At 40.3% G+C, this 16,450-nt stretch overlaps 1 long non-coding RNA gene across 1 annotated transcript in view; it reads left to right on the forward strand.

Moving 5' to 3' along the window:
* Window positions 1–289: 289 nt before the first annotated feature.
* LOC149318545 (uncharacterized) overlaps window positions 290–16,450 on the forward strand; it is a 38,346-nt gene continuing 22,185 nt past the window's right edge. The window contains exon 1 of the long non-coding RNA XR_016279814.1: window positions 290–470. This is a non-coding gene — a long non-coding RNA (uncharacterized LOC149318545). The remainder of the gene's footprint in view (window positions 471–16,450) is intronic.

Below are 16,450 nucleotides of genomic sequence, written 5' to 3' on the forward strand. Positions count from 1 at the left end.
AGATGAAACCACACACAGAAGCAGTGGCTGTATCAAAAACAGTCCCCAAAAACTAGATTCCCCCCCCCCCCCCCACTTTCTTGCCCCATTTTGGTTGACCTAAAATCAGGTGCATTGCTTAGAGATATTAAAGCATGAGAAAATCCTTTAGAGTTAGCAGAATTATCAGTCAGGCTAATCCCTTCTTGCCAGTGCACCTGCATCCCTTTTAAGCTTTGTCCCTGTCTCACCCACTCTGTCATTGTCAATTTGAATGAGTAGTGTTTGGGAATTGGCTCCAGCAATGGCTGTTAGCGTCTGTGAAATGTCAGATGGAAAGAGTGTGTATATATATCTGTTTCATATTGTTATCACCGCAATCTCTTCCATTACCATCCTGGGATTCTGGATAAAACCTGGGAATCGGTGGAGAGGCTAAAAACACTCCCCTCATTCCGGACTCTTGTACTATGCAGAATACTAATCTCAAGGTAATTGTTTGTATTTAATTTTGTGCTAGAGCTTTGTAGGCCTTAATACCACCTCCTGCCCAGCTGTTCAGTTCATCTGATGCTGTAATGTGAGCTCTGCTTTCTGATAGACTAAAAGATCTCTGTGGATTTTTTAAATTGTATAATTTCAGAAATGTTTAATATCTCATCAATACGATGGCCATAGCAGTTCTTGCTTTTTCATATAATCCATGGAGTTAGAATGGTACACTGAAGATCAACTAGTCCACCATCATTTCAATTTCTCCTGAATGCAGGCTCTGCATTGCAGGATTCAGCGACAGCATTCCTGATAGATGGATATCCCGTCACTGTTCAGATCTTTCCAGTGAAGGAAACCCTACTATAATTTGAGGCAGTTTGTTCTGAACAGTCTGTTCTTTCTTTCTGAACAGTCTGTCCTGCACTGTTGAGCTCCTCTCATTGTTAGGACATTTCTCCTAATATTGAGCCAAAATCTGCTTCCCTAAACTCTGTCTGTCTGTCGGTTCTAGTCATGCCTCCTGGAGCAACAGAGACCAAGTATGCTTCCTCTTCTGCCTGACAGCCTTTATGACAGATATTTAAAGTCTGCTATGATATCTCCCCTTAATCATATTTTCTCCAGATTAATCATACCCAGATGTTTCTTCGTCATATGGCTTGGTTTCCAGACTCTATGCCATCCTGGCTGCTCCTTTGTGGACTCTTCTAATTTCTCAATTACGCTCTTAAAATGGTGCCTCCAGAACTGGAGACAGTACTCCAAAGGCAACCTGATTAATGAAGAATAAAGCAGAGTTATTACTTCTCATGATTCAGACATTGTGCTTCTGTGAACTCAGTTCAGGATTATATTAACTTTCTTAGCTGCTCCATTACAGACCTCTACTTTTCTCATGTGCTGGTGCTAAGATAGGTTTCCCAACGTTTTGATTTGTTTTTACCTAAATGTAAGGCTTTGCATTTATCTCTCCTGATTTCATCTTAATATTACCCCACCATTCAGCCACTCCACTCCTGGAGTGAATTACAAATTGTTAATTTGAGAGTTTTCTGCCCTTGGGTTTAAAATCTGGGCTACTGCCACAATGCAGAAATAAAACAGTTTGACACCACTTTAACTGCCATGGCTCAATGATATGGAATTTTAGGGTTTGTAGTTTTGTGAGATATTTAGCATTCTCTGTCAGAGAGCTCTGGTCCTCCACCAAACTACATATCACAGAAATACATTGCATTGAGCCATATTATTGCTGGAGAAGAACTAAGGCCAGGGTGGTGGTACCCCCAAGGTTAAGTCCTCAGTGATGAAAAGAAAGAGAACAAGGGGATAAACATGGCAGAACAGATTCCACAGTATAAAAGGTACTGAGGGTGAGGCTTATCACAGGGCCATGAGAATATCATTACAGAATTATTGTATTTGAAACCACTCTTCCCACTCTGTCCTGCCATAACTCTATGTAAATAGCAATAAAGATCAGACTGTACTCCATGACTCGTTACCTTTGGTAATAATGCATGAAATTAAAAGATTGCAACTCTCTCATTTCAGAGTATTCTGATGTAGAATTTTGTTATTGGCCAATCATAAAATTCAGGTGCAAGTGGAAAGACATTCAAAATGCTGAAGGTTCAGCATTGTTTGGCATTAATGCTGTTAATACATGTTAACATAGATCCACCCCCAGTTTTGGAACATATTTCAGGATTCTTTGTTGAAGGATTAATAAGAGAAAGTAAAAGGAACTGAAAAGTATTGTGTTTAACTGTGTACTTCCTTCCTTTGTGGTTTTATTACTCAACTTCAACATTTCCTTGTTGACTGTATTACTGACTAGCTCACAGTTGATTGCAGAAAGCCATGGTCCAGTGGCAGTGCACACTGTTTACCTACAGAAGGTCTCAGGTTCTATCCCTGGTATCTCTGAGGAAGGTTCATATGAAACCCTACAGAGTTTCTGCCAGGAATGAAAACAATACAGAGCTAAATGGACCAATGATCTGATTTCATGGTATAAGGCATGCTCTCATGCTCTGCATTAGCAGTGTAAACTTTTAAACATGCTAGTGAGAATCAGTGTGGTGTAGTGGTTTGAGTGTTGGACTACAACTCTGGAGACCAGGGTATGATTGCCGGCTCGGCCATGAAACCCACTGAGTGACCTTGGGCAAGTCACACTCTCTCAGACTTAGGAGGTTTGGCAATGGCAACCCCCCTCTGAAGAAACTTGCTAAGGAAACCCCATGATAGGGTTTCCATAAGTCAGAAATGACTTGAAGGGACACAACAACAAGAAGCTTTCTCCAATGTTAAAAAGGGGGGTTTTATGTGACAGCATTTCAGATGCAGGATATGTACACAGCAGAAACTATATCCTGGCAAAACAATCCTAGTATCAAACTGAATATTCTTACACATCATAAAACCATCTACACTTTCATCTATTTGTATCCAAAGTTGAGTGTGAGAGAGAAAGACATTTTTCTGTTCCACCAGCATTGCAAAATCCTGTCATATTCTAGTCACTTTCGTTTGGATACAAGGGGGAAACTGATAAAATAACAAACTACCCCCCCCCCAAAAAAAAAAAGCTGGCTAATTTATTATTATTATTAACCTTTATTTATAAAGTGCTGTAAATTTACACAGTGCTGTACATGCAATCTTTTTAATTGGATGGTTCCCTGCCCTCAGGCTTATTTCTTTGGTTTGGAATACCCATGAAAACACCTTAAAAGGATGAGCTTTGAAAGGAAAACATTCTGTCCTTCCTGACTTCAGTTAGTCATTTTCAGGTTCGACAGAGACTTCTTCAGGCATGGAAGGTGCAACATTTCTGCTTGTGTTCTAATATGACTTCACTTTAAGTCTTGCCTGGAAATGAGGGGTGAAAGCATATTTATCTGCTTCTGTCCTGCCATCTGGGGTGGGGGTGGGTGAATGCTGCCCAGAGACATTCTCAGTCATCTCTGCTAATATTCATTCTCAGCTTACAGGTATAAGGTTGCTGTAACCAGTGGACCATGCAACTGACTCATTGCAGCAATTCTTTTTCTATGTTCCTGGGCTAATAGCCAAGGCTCGATGTCACATGGATACAAAATACCCAGATTTTGCATCAGGAGAACCTAAATGCTGTGCCTACAATAAAGTCTGCTTTATCTAGAATGCACCAACCTAAATCTTTGTCGCAGAGCTTGGAAATTTACTTTTAAGAAGCATGGCCTATAGCAACACACCGAAGCTATCCATAACCAAACAGTGGCAGTGTAATGTTGCTTTGGATCCCAGAGTATCATAGATTAGTTCAGCATGTCATAATATTTATTTTAAAAAGGAAACCTTCCAACCTATAACTTAAACTGCACTATTTTAAATATTAAGATTAAAGTTAAGAAAAAGAGGAATAAGAGCATTTGCTCAGGGTAGAGATTGTTGTAAGAGAGTGTGACAGAGGAGCAGGGAACATTTCTAGTAGATGGAACATGCAGCAGTACTTAGGGTGTGTGCTATTTTTTAAAGCCTTTCGTTTCTTTCCTTAGAAAGAAAGTAGATGTATCTACTCTGAAGTAAATTCAGCAGTGTTGAATGGCATTTACTCCAAGGAAAGGTTGCAGTTTCAAAGCATCTTGTTTATTGGCCATGTGTGCACAGCTAGCCTCTGGCCATGGGAAGCCTGGCACAGATTCTCTATGACACTTGAGCACATGTATGGGAAATCACATGGGGGATGTGAACTCCCAGAACTTAGGTTGTGACACTCTGCTGATCAGATTGGATCATGGGCTAGAGCTACTCCTCCCTTTGCCCCTCCAGCTGTAGCATATACATTCCTTCCTATTGAATTTCTTTTTGCTATACCATTGAGGTCATTTTTAAAAAAATACGTAATTAAATTTAGAAAACTATGAAAGGGTATCAAGGCAGGCTCTCCTTGTGGGCCAAGTCTCCAAAGGTGTTTGCTTCTGTCTCAGCTTTGTCCAAGGCTGATGTACACCCCTAGTAGGGACTATATTGAGTGCATTCATGGTCATTAGTATGTAAGGGTGTGTGTGTACAAAACTGGGATCAGAGTTCAAGTGAGTGTGTGTGCATGTAGTTACAATTGGACAAATGGCCCCAGTGCCTGAGTATGTTCTTACTATCATGATTTCCACTGCTGAAAAGAGACAACAGTCCAGATGAGATGCAGAGCCAGGCCTGGGATTCTACTGCTAACCTAGTGCTAAAACAAGGTTATGACCTTGGACAGAGACAGGGGGCTTGTCTTCACTAGCCAGAATACTCTGGGTTGCCCCTTGAATATTGTAGCCTTGAATTTCCTTTGTTATCTGTGTTCTCTTTGCAGCGATGATGCCAGTTGCTTTCCTATGAGATCCCTGCTCACTGCCTGGCATTGCCATTGCGGTTACAATGAGATGCCCAACCATGTTATTGATGTTCAGCACCCTGTTCTGACTTCAGAGTGACTTGTGGCAATAGTGGAGGTGCCGGGCATCTCACAGGGACTTTTTGGAATTGCCTCTTGTCGCTGCAGAGAAAGCTGAAAACCTGGAGTAAAAGGTTTTAAAATTCAGGTTAAGGGAAGGAAAAACTGAAATGGGTGTAGAAACCATGAAGACAGGCAACCTCCGGTTTGGGGTTTTGGCCCTGCATCATGTAACCAGGATGCAGCAAGGGAGGGATAAAAGCAAATAGCCAATGTAGACAAGCCCAGAGTTATTGAATCAGAGTTCAGTGAATATTGTTCAGGACTAGAGTTCAGTGTGGTTAAGATGGAAGGTGTTGTCTCAGTAGTGACCTAGAACAACTATCAGAGTTTTATAATGAGGTATGTACAGAATCATAATGAAAAGCCCAGTGTTAAAGATACATCCTTGGATGTTACAGGATGGGATGCAGAATCTGATACTGTTGGATGAACTTGAGAGTGTAAATTCTACCATAGAATTCTACCACAATTAAAAATCTGTACATTTAATGTACAGATGGAGTCAGAAATTGATTTCAACTCAGCTCTAGGCTCTAATTACTTGATGGCTCCAATAGCTGATGGCTGTCAGGCAGAAGTCACGAGTACTAGCATTTTGTAAAAAAAGGTAGATGCTCTCCCCAGCCCATTTCTTGCCCTTATTCTTTTTCAGAAGCACTCTCTCCATCTGTTCCTGTGTTTTCTGCAAAGGCTTTTCCTTAATGTCACTAATGGCCTATCATGTTAGCTTCTATCTCAGACTGAAGAAAGACCTAACATTTTTAGGATAGTTTGGCCAGTTTGGAAGCTGTCCTACAACATTCAATTAAAGTATAGCTTTTCTTCTCCTGAGATGCATAGTTTTAATCACTTTCTCTTCTTCTTCTTCTTTTTAAACCCCTCTCATTAAAAAACATGCAACATGATACATTGATAAATGGTTTAAATTAAAAGATCATGTATATGCATAGCTTTACAAATGATTTCAAAATCGCAGTGGGCAGATCATGTAATGCATGGAGGAAAGGAGTAAGAATGACAAATAAATTAGTCATCTGTTTTTGAAAGTCATTCAACTGCAGGTTGGAAAAGTTACTTTACTATCCATTCTACATTCTCTATTTTTATATTATATTTGTCTCTTTTTGTGATACACATGTTTTCAGCCCATTGTGGCAAGTATTTAAAACCTCCTTCCTCTCTTAAATATCTTACTCATTTCGAAGAAAGCTATTAAAACTGATTTTAAAAAACTGGTTTGGCTGATCTGAAGAGAAATGTGTGTGCCAGGACACTTTAAATAAACAGCTTGAAATAGACTAGAAGAAGAGGATCAAGATCTATGTTTTGGGAGTCTGGGTTGGGTGCAAATCTATACAGGACAGAGAAATACTGTTGCATATGAGTACTGATACTTCTTAAGAACTAATAAGTGTCAATCTTCAGAAAATGCATAGTTGCAATACACAGTTAGCCCTCCGTATCCGTGGATTGTGATTCCATGGATTCAACCATCCATGGCTTGAAGATATTTAAAAAATATAAATTCCATAAAGCAAACATTAATTTTCCATTTTGTATCAGGGACACTATTTTATTATACCATTATATATAATAGAGCTTAAGCATCCATGGGTTTTGGTATCCATGTGGGTTCCTGGAATCAAACCCCAATAGATACAAAAGTCCCACTGTATGTATGCCTCTGTGTGTGTTTATTTATTAATTTATTTATTTTTACAGGGGTCTGTATTTTTCTCAAGAAATTTCATTCTGGTCTATAACTTTCCCATCCCATCTCTATCCAGTCTGGGAAAGTGTGAGATACAAAACAATATGTAAAATAATGCCTTTCCCCACTTTATCCATTGACAGCTATCTTTTTCAGTTGTGTTCACTGAAGTTTGTTTGTAAGGTTGCCAGTTTTCCAAGGGCAGTTAATAAAATATGATTTTGCCACAATATGGTTCTCGGGTTTTAAAAGCATCAAGCCAAAAAAGCTCTTTTCTTTATTTGGCAATGCCTTACAAATTCTGAACTGAGTGTATTAATGGAATCATCTGTCAACGTAAGGCTGGACAAGACAGTCTGAAAATAAGTATAAAATGCCTTTGCACATCCTAAATTGATTACCAGGAAAACAATGACATAAGGATGAGCAGTATTAAAGGAAATGCATTTCAGTCCAGGAAAAGGTGGGGGAAACCCTCCCTGCACTCTTAAAAATAAATGTCTTATTGATTTTGATTATATGCTCTGTCTTCAGGTTTCTAGTAAGCCTGGAAGAATACCCTAAGGCATTGCAAAGTGCCTCCATATTTTACCACAGAGTAATATACCTCCAGCACAAAATTTCCTGTTCTTACGGTGTCAATAACATTAATAACCACAGGCTAATACGTCAACAGAAGTAGATACTATAATTGATTTTTTCTCTTTCTTTAGAAAAGCAGTAAAAGCATCAGGATACTTTCAAATGATCAAAACTCATTATGTCAGAAAGGACAAGATATGACACATGAAATATGTCACAATGCTGAATACAGTTACCAGTGCGATGGAGAGCTCGCTTTCTGGATATATTTTAATGTCCCCACCACAGATTTAAACACTAACCTTTTGGACTACAACTCCCAGAAATCCCTAACCAGCGTGGGGATTCTGGGAGCTGTAGTCCAAATGTAACTTTTCCAACTCTGATTGGTACCAACTACTTGTTTGCCTTTCAGCAGGAATGATACACAATACGGAGCTATCATAGAGCAGCCCAATATTACCTGAGGTTCATCTGAGACACATGAAAGTATTTTATTTCCACCTTATTGTATTGCAAAGTAGGCACACTTTCTTTTTTCTCCTGTACTTTGCATGGGTCACATCACTGCATAGCTTGTGAGATACTAAAGTACTTTAAAACCTGGAGAAGCAGCCTGAGCTAGGAAGGACTTTTGGTGGCCTGCCACTGTTATAATGAACAAAACCAACTTTTTAGTCATTCTTCAACAGCAAAACTTGCTGGCCTGTTATATTTATCCAAATAGCATGATTGACTTTTCTGAGCACTTCAGCCCATATAATATTTTCCCTCACCTCCCACACACACCAATATTATCTCCATGTGCAGAAAAATATGTTAAATTTCACATCATAAAAAAATAAGAGAAGCCCAGAGTGAAACCTGTGACTTTCCAGAAATTCCTAGACTCCAGCTTCCATCAATCTGAGCCAGGATAGCCAAGAATCAGAGTTCAGGAGAGCTGGAGCTCAAGAATCCTACACCCACTGGTTCCCTATTCCTAGCCAGTACCTTGTTTTCTCACCACAATATGTAAATAATACATATTTTACTTTATTTTATTATGGTTAGCCATGCTGAGAAGTCAAGTGTGTGCAGAGCTTTCATCAGCGTAAGTAATTAAAATAAATTACTAAATAATTGTCACGGGTGACAGTGTACAGCCTTTTTTTTCATGTTTAGTTTCCTACAGAGATATTGTCTCCTTGCAGGAAAATCATCACATGTGAATGGAGAAACCTTGGTCAAACCCCATCACAATCAAGGTTAACAACACAAATAAATGGTCGGTGTTTGGCTTAGTTTGAGGTAAATCCCTCTTGCAGACTTGGAATTCTGAGAATGCCAGAGCTGAAAGTACATTAGAGAAAATCTTGCCAAGGAAACCAGGGAAGGGTTTGCCTTAGGCTCACCATGGGTCAGAAGTGATTTGAAGGTACACAACACACAAATGCCTCAGCAAAGTATCCCAGTGTGATTCATGCAAGGTTAACTTTTAGTTAGAAAAGGGACAGAATGAAGGGAGGCAGCCTGCTGCTCCATATAATCCTCTGTTCTTAGGTTGGGTCAAAATTTATTTCATATTTACAATGGAGAGTGAACAAAACAGTGTGTTAGTGTTTTTCTCCACCTTCCACCCTTACGTGTAAGTGAAAATATAAAGAAGTGGGACAGGGAGCAAAATGTCAAGTTTGCCTGTTGAATGTTTCAGCCAGAAAACTAGACATTCTAGTGTATTCTGTGTCACTCTTCTCACCATTTTCTAGCCCCCTCCTCAACAGTCAGGACTTTCTGCCCACTAACTATACTTATTCCTCATGAATCAGTTTCTTCCTCCCCATCGAGCTTAGGGCTTCCTGAAGTCTTCTAACATTTCTCTGTTGTGCTGTTTGGGCTTCTCATACATATCTATTCAGATGTAACCTCCATTTGATCCAATGGGACTTAGGGGCTGTGCAGACAGCCCCAAAGGGGCAGCCTCCAACTACCCCTTTTACAGCTGGATTGGGGCCACAGCAACCACATGGCATGGTCCCAATCTGGAAAGGACACGATAGCTGTGACGCTACAACTTTACAGTGCTCCTTCAGCGCTGCGTCATGTGGATGCAGCGCCAGAGGAGCGCCATGATGCCGCATGCCATGTAGAGTGATGTGCAGCATCACGCCACCCTGGGGCCAGAGCCGGGGCATGTGTCATATGGGTGTTATGCCCCAACACTGCCCCCTAGCCAGAGGCCCTGTGAAAACCAACCTTACATCAACTTGGGGGCAGAGTCGAGGCATAGCATCCAGATGACGCCAGGGCAGCATGACACTGTGTGCTGCTCTACATGTCACACGGCATCATGGCACTCCTCTGTCACTGCATCTGCAGAAAGAGCACTATAAAGTTGTGGCACTGCAGATATTACACCCTTTCTAGGGCACAAAAAGGAGCCACTTTTTGTGTCTCCTTTTTGCACCCTGAAAAGGCCATATCGGGGCTGTGCTGCCATGCTAAGCCCTTATATAGTTCTTGTAATCATGTTCCCATTCTGTTATAGGGTTTCTCTGCAACAACATTGACTCCATGTGGTGCTGAGCTGGTTTAATCACCGGATAGCCACCTCCAGCAGATTCTCTGATGGTGCATTTGCCTGTCTTTTTACCCTCTCTTCAAATCAAAGAATAGATGAGAAATGCTGCCTAAGCTTCTTGATTCCTATGGGCCCAGTTGACCAGTGCTGGTGTTTCTGATCCCACCCCCATCCCCAGAATTTGCAAACATGTAGATACTGGAGTACAGCATCTTGGAGCTGAACGTTACCAAAATCAACATGACAGGGTAAAAAGACAGGAAAGTAAAATTTGTTCAGATTGGGGTTTCCTTTGCCTTCTTCTGAGGCTGAGAGAGTGTGATTTGCCCAAGGTCACCCAATGAATTTGCATGGCTGAGCAGGGATTGGTCAAAAATTACACTTCTACATCTGAATCTCTGAATGAAGATTGGTCTGAACCTGGGTCCAGCCTGGATTAAATTGGGTTATTTTCTGGAACACTGTGTTAGGGTCCCAATTGTATCTTGCAGTGCGTGAACACCACTAATCTCCAGAAAGCAATTTTTGGACATTATCTGATAGGAACATGATGATTGCATCCCACAGGTTTTTTCACCATTTCTCAGAAACAACATTATCATATAGGTGATGCTCCTCAATACAGAGTGGGAAAACAACATTCTCTGGAATATTTAAATCAGCTAGTACCAAAATAATGTTTGCAGATAAATTGCTTGTGTGAAGGTTCATTACTAAAGAATGGTGACAATGTCTGTCTGGGCATACAATGAAATTGTGTTAATGAACACTGACTGTTGCATATTAAAATACCTGCCTGGAAGCAATCTAAAAAACAGTATTGCAATCTGTACTAGTGAGACTTGTTCACTAATCACTCTCGATGCAAATGAGACAGAACAGCTGTGAGGAAAAATAATATAAGGTCATCTTTGCTATGTATATGTATGGGGAGGCTAATTTTGATGTTTTGTTGCAGAGAAGAAGTGTGGAAATAGTGATTTTCCCCTCACAGAATTCCAGCTTCAACTGACAATTTAAGTCAAATTATTACAAAGCAGTCTAATTAATGTCAGTGACAGGACTCCTGAGTAAACCGGCCTGCTTTCATGTTCACCAAATTATGCCAGTACTTTCTTGTTGTGTCCCTTCAAGTCATTTCCAGCTTTTGGTTATCCTAAGGCAGACCTATCTCATGGTTTTCTTGGCAAGATTTGTTCAGAGTGGGGCTGCTTTTGCCTTCTTCTGAGGCTGAGAGAATGTGCTTTGCCCAAGGTCACCCAGTGGGTCTCCATAGCTGAGCAGGGATTTGAATCCTGATCTCCAGAGCCATAGTCACATGCTCGAACATTACACCATGCTGGCTCACTATCTGGTTTTTAAAAAATAATCTTTAGACTGTTTTGCTATCTCTTTATTTAGCTGAAGTCAGCTGAGGTGAGCGTTGCAGATCAAGTAACATCACATTCCATGATTCTTATCAGGGCTCCAAACAGCTGAACAGTTTGACCTTGAGGGAACAAAATATTTATGTTAAGGTTTGGCTTTATGGGGAGTATAAAGTACTTAAAGATAAAAAGCATTTGCCAAGACATGTTGCAGGATTTTTCTGTGTCTCTCAGGGAGTGCTGAAGAGCCAGACAGGAGGGAGATAAAGGGGTTTCTTGCCTTCTCATAGCGAGAATGACTCCTTGTGTCTCTTGCTAAGAGTTTTCCCTCTGTACCCATGCTTTCTTCTTCACAAAGGCTCCCAAAGTTTTAACACAAGTTTAATAGATTTTATTCCAATGTAGCCAATGGAAATGGAACTGTTGTTCTTAAAGAAGAGTCACACTACCAGCCTCAGAGGATGGCAATGGCAAACCCCCTCTGAAGAAACTTGCCAAGAAAATCCCATGGTAGGTTCGCCTTAGGGTCACCAGAAGTCAGAAATAACTGGAAGATACACAGCAACTGAGTTTATGTTGCATATCCTTCTTCCAGATGAAAACTACAGATATTCTTGCATCCTTGTAAACAGCAGCATTCTTATACCGGGAAGGACTGCCTAAGCACACCTCCTTCCCCCTCCGGCACAGTGGAGCTTTTTTGGCAGGACATCAGGACAGAAACTGCATCCTGCACCTGAAAAGATCTTTAGAATGGCTCTCTGTGTCTTGTTTTACAGAGCACAATACTCTGTTTCAAGGGTTAGCATTTGTGTAATTTCAAGTCCAGAAAAATGGTGAAGAATCACATGGAGGTTTCCAAGAGTGGGACCATATTCAGTCCAAGAGCTACACAGTTCTCACCCCTAGTCTAGGAGCCCTGGCGGTGCACTGGTTAAATGCCAATACTGCAGCCACAATGTAAATTCGATCCTAGAGGAGGGCTCCAAAGTCTACTCAGGCTTCCATCCTTTCATAGGTTGGTAAAATGAGTATCCAGCTTGTTGGGGTCAATTGGCTTACACATTGTAAACCGTTTAGGAAGTGCTAGTTTACTGATAAACAGTATAGAAATGTATTTGCTATTGCTAGTCTACACTTGCCGTCAACAGCTCTGTAACATCACAGACTTGACATGGGTCTGGATCAGCCTGTGTGGGGGATGTTCTGTGTGCAAAGAATGTATTTTTGCACTGAGCTGTAGTCCCAGCAGATTATCTGAATTAACTCCTTCCCTTTTCATATGACTAATATTCCCTTATGGCCCTTTGCTATGTACTATTCATCTCTCTCCTCTGCCACTTTTAAGAGTTTTGGCTTTTAGCCCAGCTCTCTGGTTAATTTCAGTGATGCAATGAGATCTACAAGGATATGCCTTGACCAATACAGCTCTGCTCCCTCCCTTGAAATGAATGCCGCAGTGCATTTGCACATGAGCGCTGAAATGAATGCTGAAGCATACTTCCGCAGAACGTACCAGGGCCCACAAGGGGCTCTGGGTCAAACCAGTTATCTCTGGTAGCTAATTCTGAGCCTTGCCAGAAAATGTTATTCTTAGAAATTTCCTGAGAGGTAATGCTGAAAAGCAACAAAGAGCTTTGTGGTATCTGAAAAACTAGCACATTTTATGACATGAGCATTTATGGATTCAGTCCACTTTATTAGTTGTTGCAACATTATTAACAGAATGAAGTAGGCTATTATAATGGCAAAAAATCTAACCCACATGAACAAGACATAGATCACACAGGCAATCTGATGATGGACTATTGTTAATTTACCTTGCTTCTGAAGTATTTTTTTAAAATACTTAATTAAGCTTTATTAGCTGCCTCATACTGAGCAACATGCATGCCATAATTATGCAGTGGAATGACATTAAAATACAATATTGTAAATTATGCTAGTTTGCAACTACAATCATAATAAAACATACCGTAGTCATTCCTCTGCAATGTTAGATACATTAAAACCCATTTGTTACAGTTGGATTGAGCTAAAGGCAAACACATTTTATGATTACAACACCTCATGTTTATTATTATTATTATTATTATTATTATTTGTTTTGGTATAGACATACAAATTTTAATTGTAACTTATAACATTATTAGAAGGTTCTATACCTTTTTCTTAGCATAATAGAAAAAGAAAAAGAAAATCAAAAATCAAAGAGAAGAAAAAAAGAAAGGAAAAGGAAAAGGAAAAAAACCTATTATACCTCTCATTCAAAATTCTCCTTCTAAGAAGAGTTCTTGTCTCTAATTCTTGAGGATAGTATTTTTAATGTTATGTTCACATTTAGAAAATATTCATGATACAATTACAGTTCAATCAATTCTCCTTTCATCTCAGCTCTAACTCCCTTCGCCCTCTCTTTATTCTTTCTCTTCCTTTTTTCTCTCCTTTTAAAAAGGTTTCTATTTCTTCACTGAGAAACCAAAGGTACTTCTGTTGTAGGTTAACTGTATGTGTTGGAAACATTCTTATCCCTTTAAATCTCCTCATCTTTACTCACAATAAGTGATGAGCTAGAAAATGCCTTTTCTATTATTTATTATTGTAACAATCATCGGTCAATAATCTTATTTTATGTAAAAAAAATGGGTTGCAAGGGTCTATGTAAATGTTCACATATACAAAGAGCCTTTTAAAAGAAGAGAGGATATAGCATATCTATCTATCTATCATCTATCTATCTATCCATCCATCCATCCATCCATCCATCTCAGGACATGCTAAATCCAGTCAACCAATCTAATCCTTAAAGAAATTAATTGCTCCTTCTAGCCACAAGGTGGCAGTGCTGATTCATTTTCTGTAAAAAGTTACAAATATGAACTTTACCCCCATAAAATGTATTACTAGTGTTGCTTTATATCTGCAAAAATTGACTCAACCCCTATAATCTATCCCTTGCATAGTTATTAATATATCTAACAATTGACATGCATTCAATCCATGTATTTTGTAGCTCTCAGGAATTATGTTGCATTCAGTATAATTTATATAATCCAACATGATGAAACATTTAATCTGTATCTTTTGGGGGGGAGTGTTGTTGACTGAATCAAGTCGGCAGTGGGTAGAATAATGAGCTGGTCCCTTGAATTAGGCTAAATTAGATTTTGTGTGTGTGCACATTTAAAGGAAATCAGATTACTTATTCTATCCTTTTTACTCCTATGTCTTGCAATGTTGAAAATTCTGGTGGGCACCTTGAAATCTGCCACAAAATTAGTGTAGTTTCTATATGTCTATTTGAAAATAAATTCAATTTCTTTTAGTCAGGTTTACTCTCAGGTAAATTGATTTAGGATTATTTATCATTATAAAGTGCATAGTCTTCTCACTGTTGTTTTTGCGTCAAATATAGCAATATTACAAAATTTCCAGGTAGATGGCAGTGGAGGGTTGTCTGTTCACTGCCGGGTCTCCTGATTGCCTTCTTGAGGTTAGGCAGCCCTCTGTGCTGTGTGGGTTGGGCTCCAAGACTCAAAGGAGGTATGGGTCCTGGTGAAAAATATTGTTCAAGTGTTCCTTCTAGCTGTTCAAGTGCTTCCTCCACTCAACACCCTCAGACTCATCAAACAGATTGGAGCAGGAGGCAGAGGCTGCCAGAGGAGGGGGGATTGCAAGCTAGTCTGCCACCAGGGTAAGGATCTCTGGGCTAAGCCAGTGGCTTTGGGTGGAGCAGGAAAGGTGCTCTTGGATATCCATGAAGAGAGGGGATTTGAGGAGAGTACTGTTCTCCTGCAGACTTTCTGTGGGCTGGGAAAAGACTACAGAAACTTGCTGTGTGTTGGTGGGGATCTCCCAGTAGGCATTCCTGCAGTGTTCGCAGTGGCAAGGGAAGTAGTGGGCAGACAGGGAGGGAGGAAGAGTAGAGTGGCTGAAGCTGGGTGGGAGAAATGGGTTGGTACTTCCAGCACCTGAAGGCTTGAACCTGGCTTGGCTGGATAGAGAAGGACTTTCCTCCTTAGCTCCCATGATCAGGCCGCTTCACTTGGTGGCTGCAAGAGCAACTGCTGGTCTGGCTTCTTTTCCTGACCTAATGTGGGAGTTTTAAACCCTTGGAAAACCAGCTAAAATCTTTATGCATGATCTAAAAAATATAATTTTCTGTGAAATTCACCAATTTTACAATGGATGTCAAAACCAATTGATAAGTAGTGATACTATCCAGAAAAGAGCAAACACACATGCAATATAACCCTGCCCAGGTCCCCTTCTGAATCACCAGGAGCTGATAATTTGTACCAGCTGCCCCCACCCACTTGCCACTGGCACTGTGCATAGTAATGATACTCCAATGATCTCAGATTTTGCCTTTTCTTTTCATTTTCTATCCCTCAGGAAGTCCCCAGCAACTTCAGTTCCACTGGATGTTCTTTTCCCACCTTGACTTAGTTAGGCCTCTGTATGGTGAAATAACACCATCCGTCCCAGGACTTTGTTTTAGCCTCTCCAAAGGACACAGGACAGCAAGTTTAGGAATTGCTCTCAGCTCTCCCAGCATTGCTCTGCTTTTCAGAGATTGGACATTATGTCCATGGACTTTGTCACACAAGGCTTCCAAAGGCAGAATTACAACAGGACAGTAGCATCTGTGGCTGTATCTTATCACATGCCACCGTGGCTTGTCCTGTCACTGCTTTGTCTTCCATCCATTTTTGGAGCACTCCTTTTTATTGGGATGAACTACCTGATTGCTCTGAATGTGACAAAGAAGGATTCATGCATGAAGAAATTTCTACAGTTTTGTGTTCAGCTGTGTTGCTGCAAGCATGTGCACTTTGCCTAGCATTCCTTTTGCAACACACCTGCAGGGTTCAATGATGTCTGCTTTTCATCACTAGATTTTGTACCAATCAATAAGACTGATTGATTGTAATGACTTTCACCACAGCATAGGTTTTGTTAATACCGGTTAACTTCACACTGCTATTGCCCTTCATGGACATTGCCAATATACTTTCAGTCAGTCTCTCAGAGAAGCTGTCAATCACTTTCTATAATGTACTATATTGCCATGCAGAATGACATGTGGACCACCATCCTGTACATTATAGCACAATAGTTCCACATATAGTACTACATAACATCTGACCGCTCAACACCTTCAGACTCATCAATTAGCCACTGGAGCCTCAAACTCATGACCATTTTCTGGCTGATGGAGAGGAATCTGTCAAGATTGTCCTTAAACTAGCTCTGCATAT

This window comes from Sceloporus occidentalis, unplaced genomic scaffold, assembly GCF_023333645.1.
Source record: "Sceloporus occidentalis isolate IW3139 unplaced genomic scaffold, rSceOcc1.0.p SCAF_2, whole genome shotgun sequence".
NCBI classification, from domain to species: domain Eukaryota; kingdom Metazoa; phylum Chordata; class Lepidosauria; order Squamata; family Phrynosomatidae; genus Sceloporus; species Sceloporus occidentalis.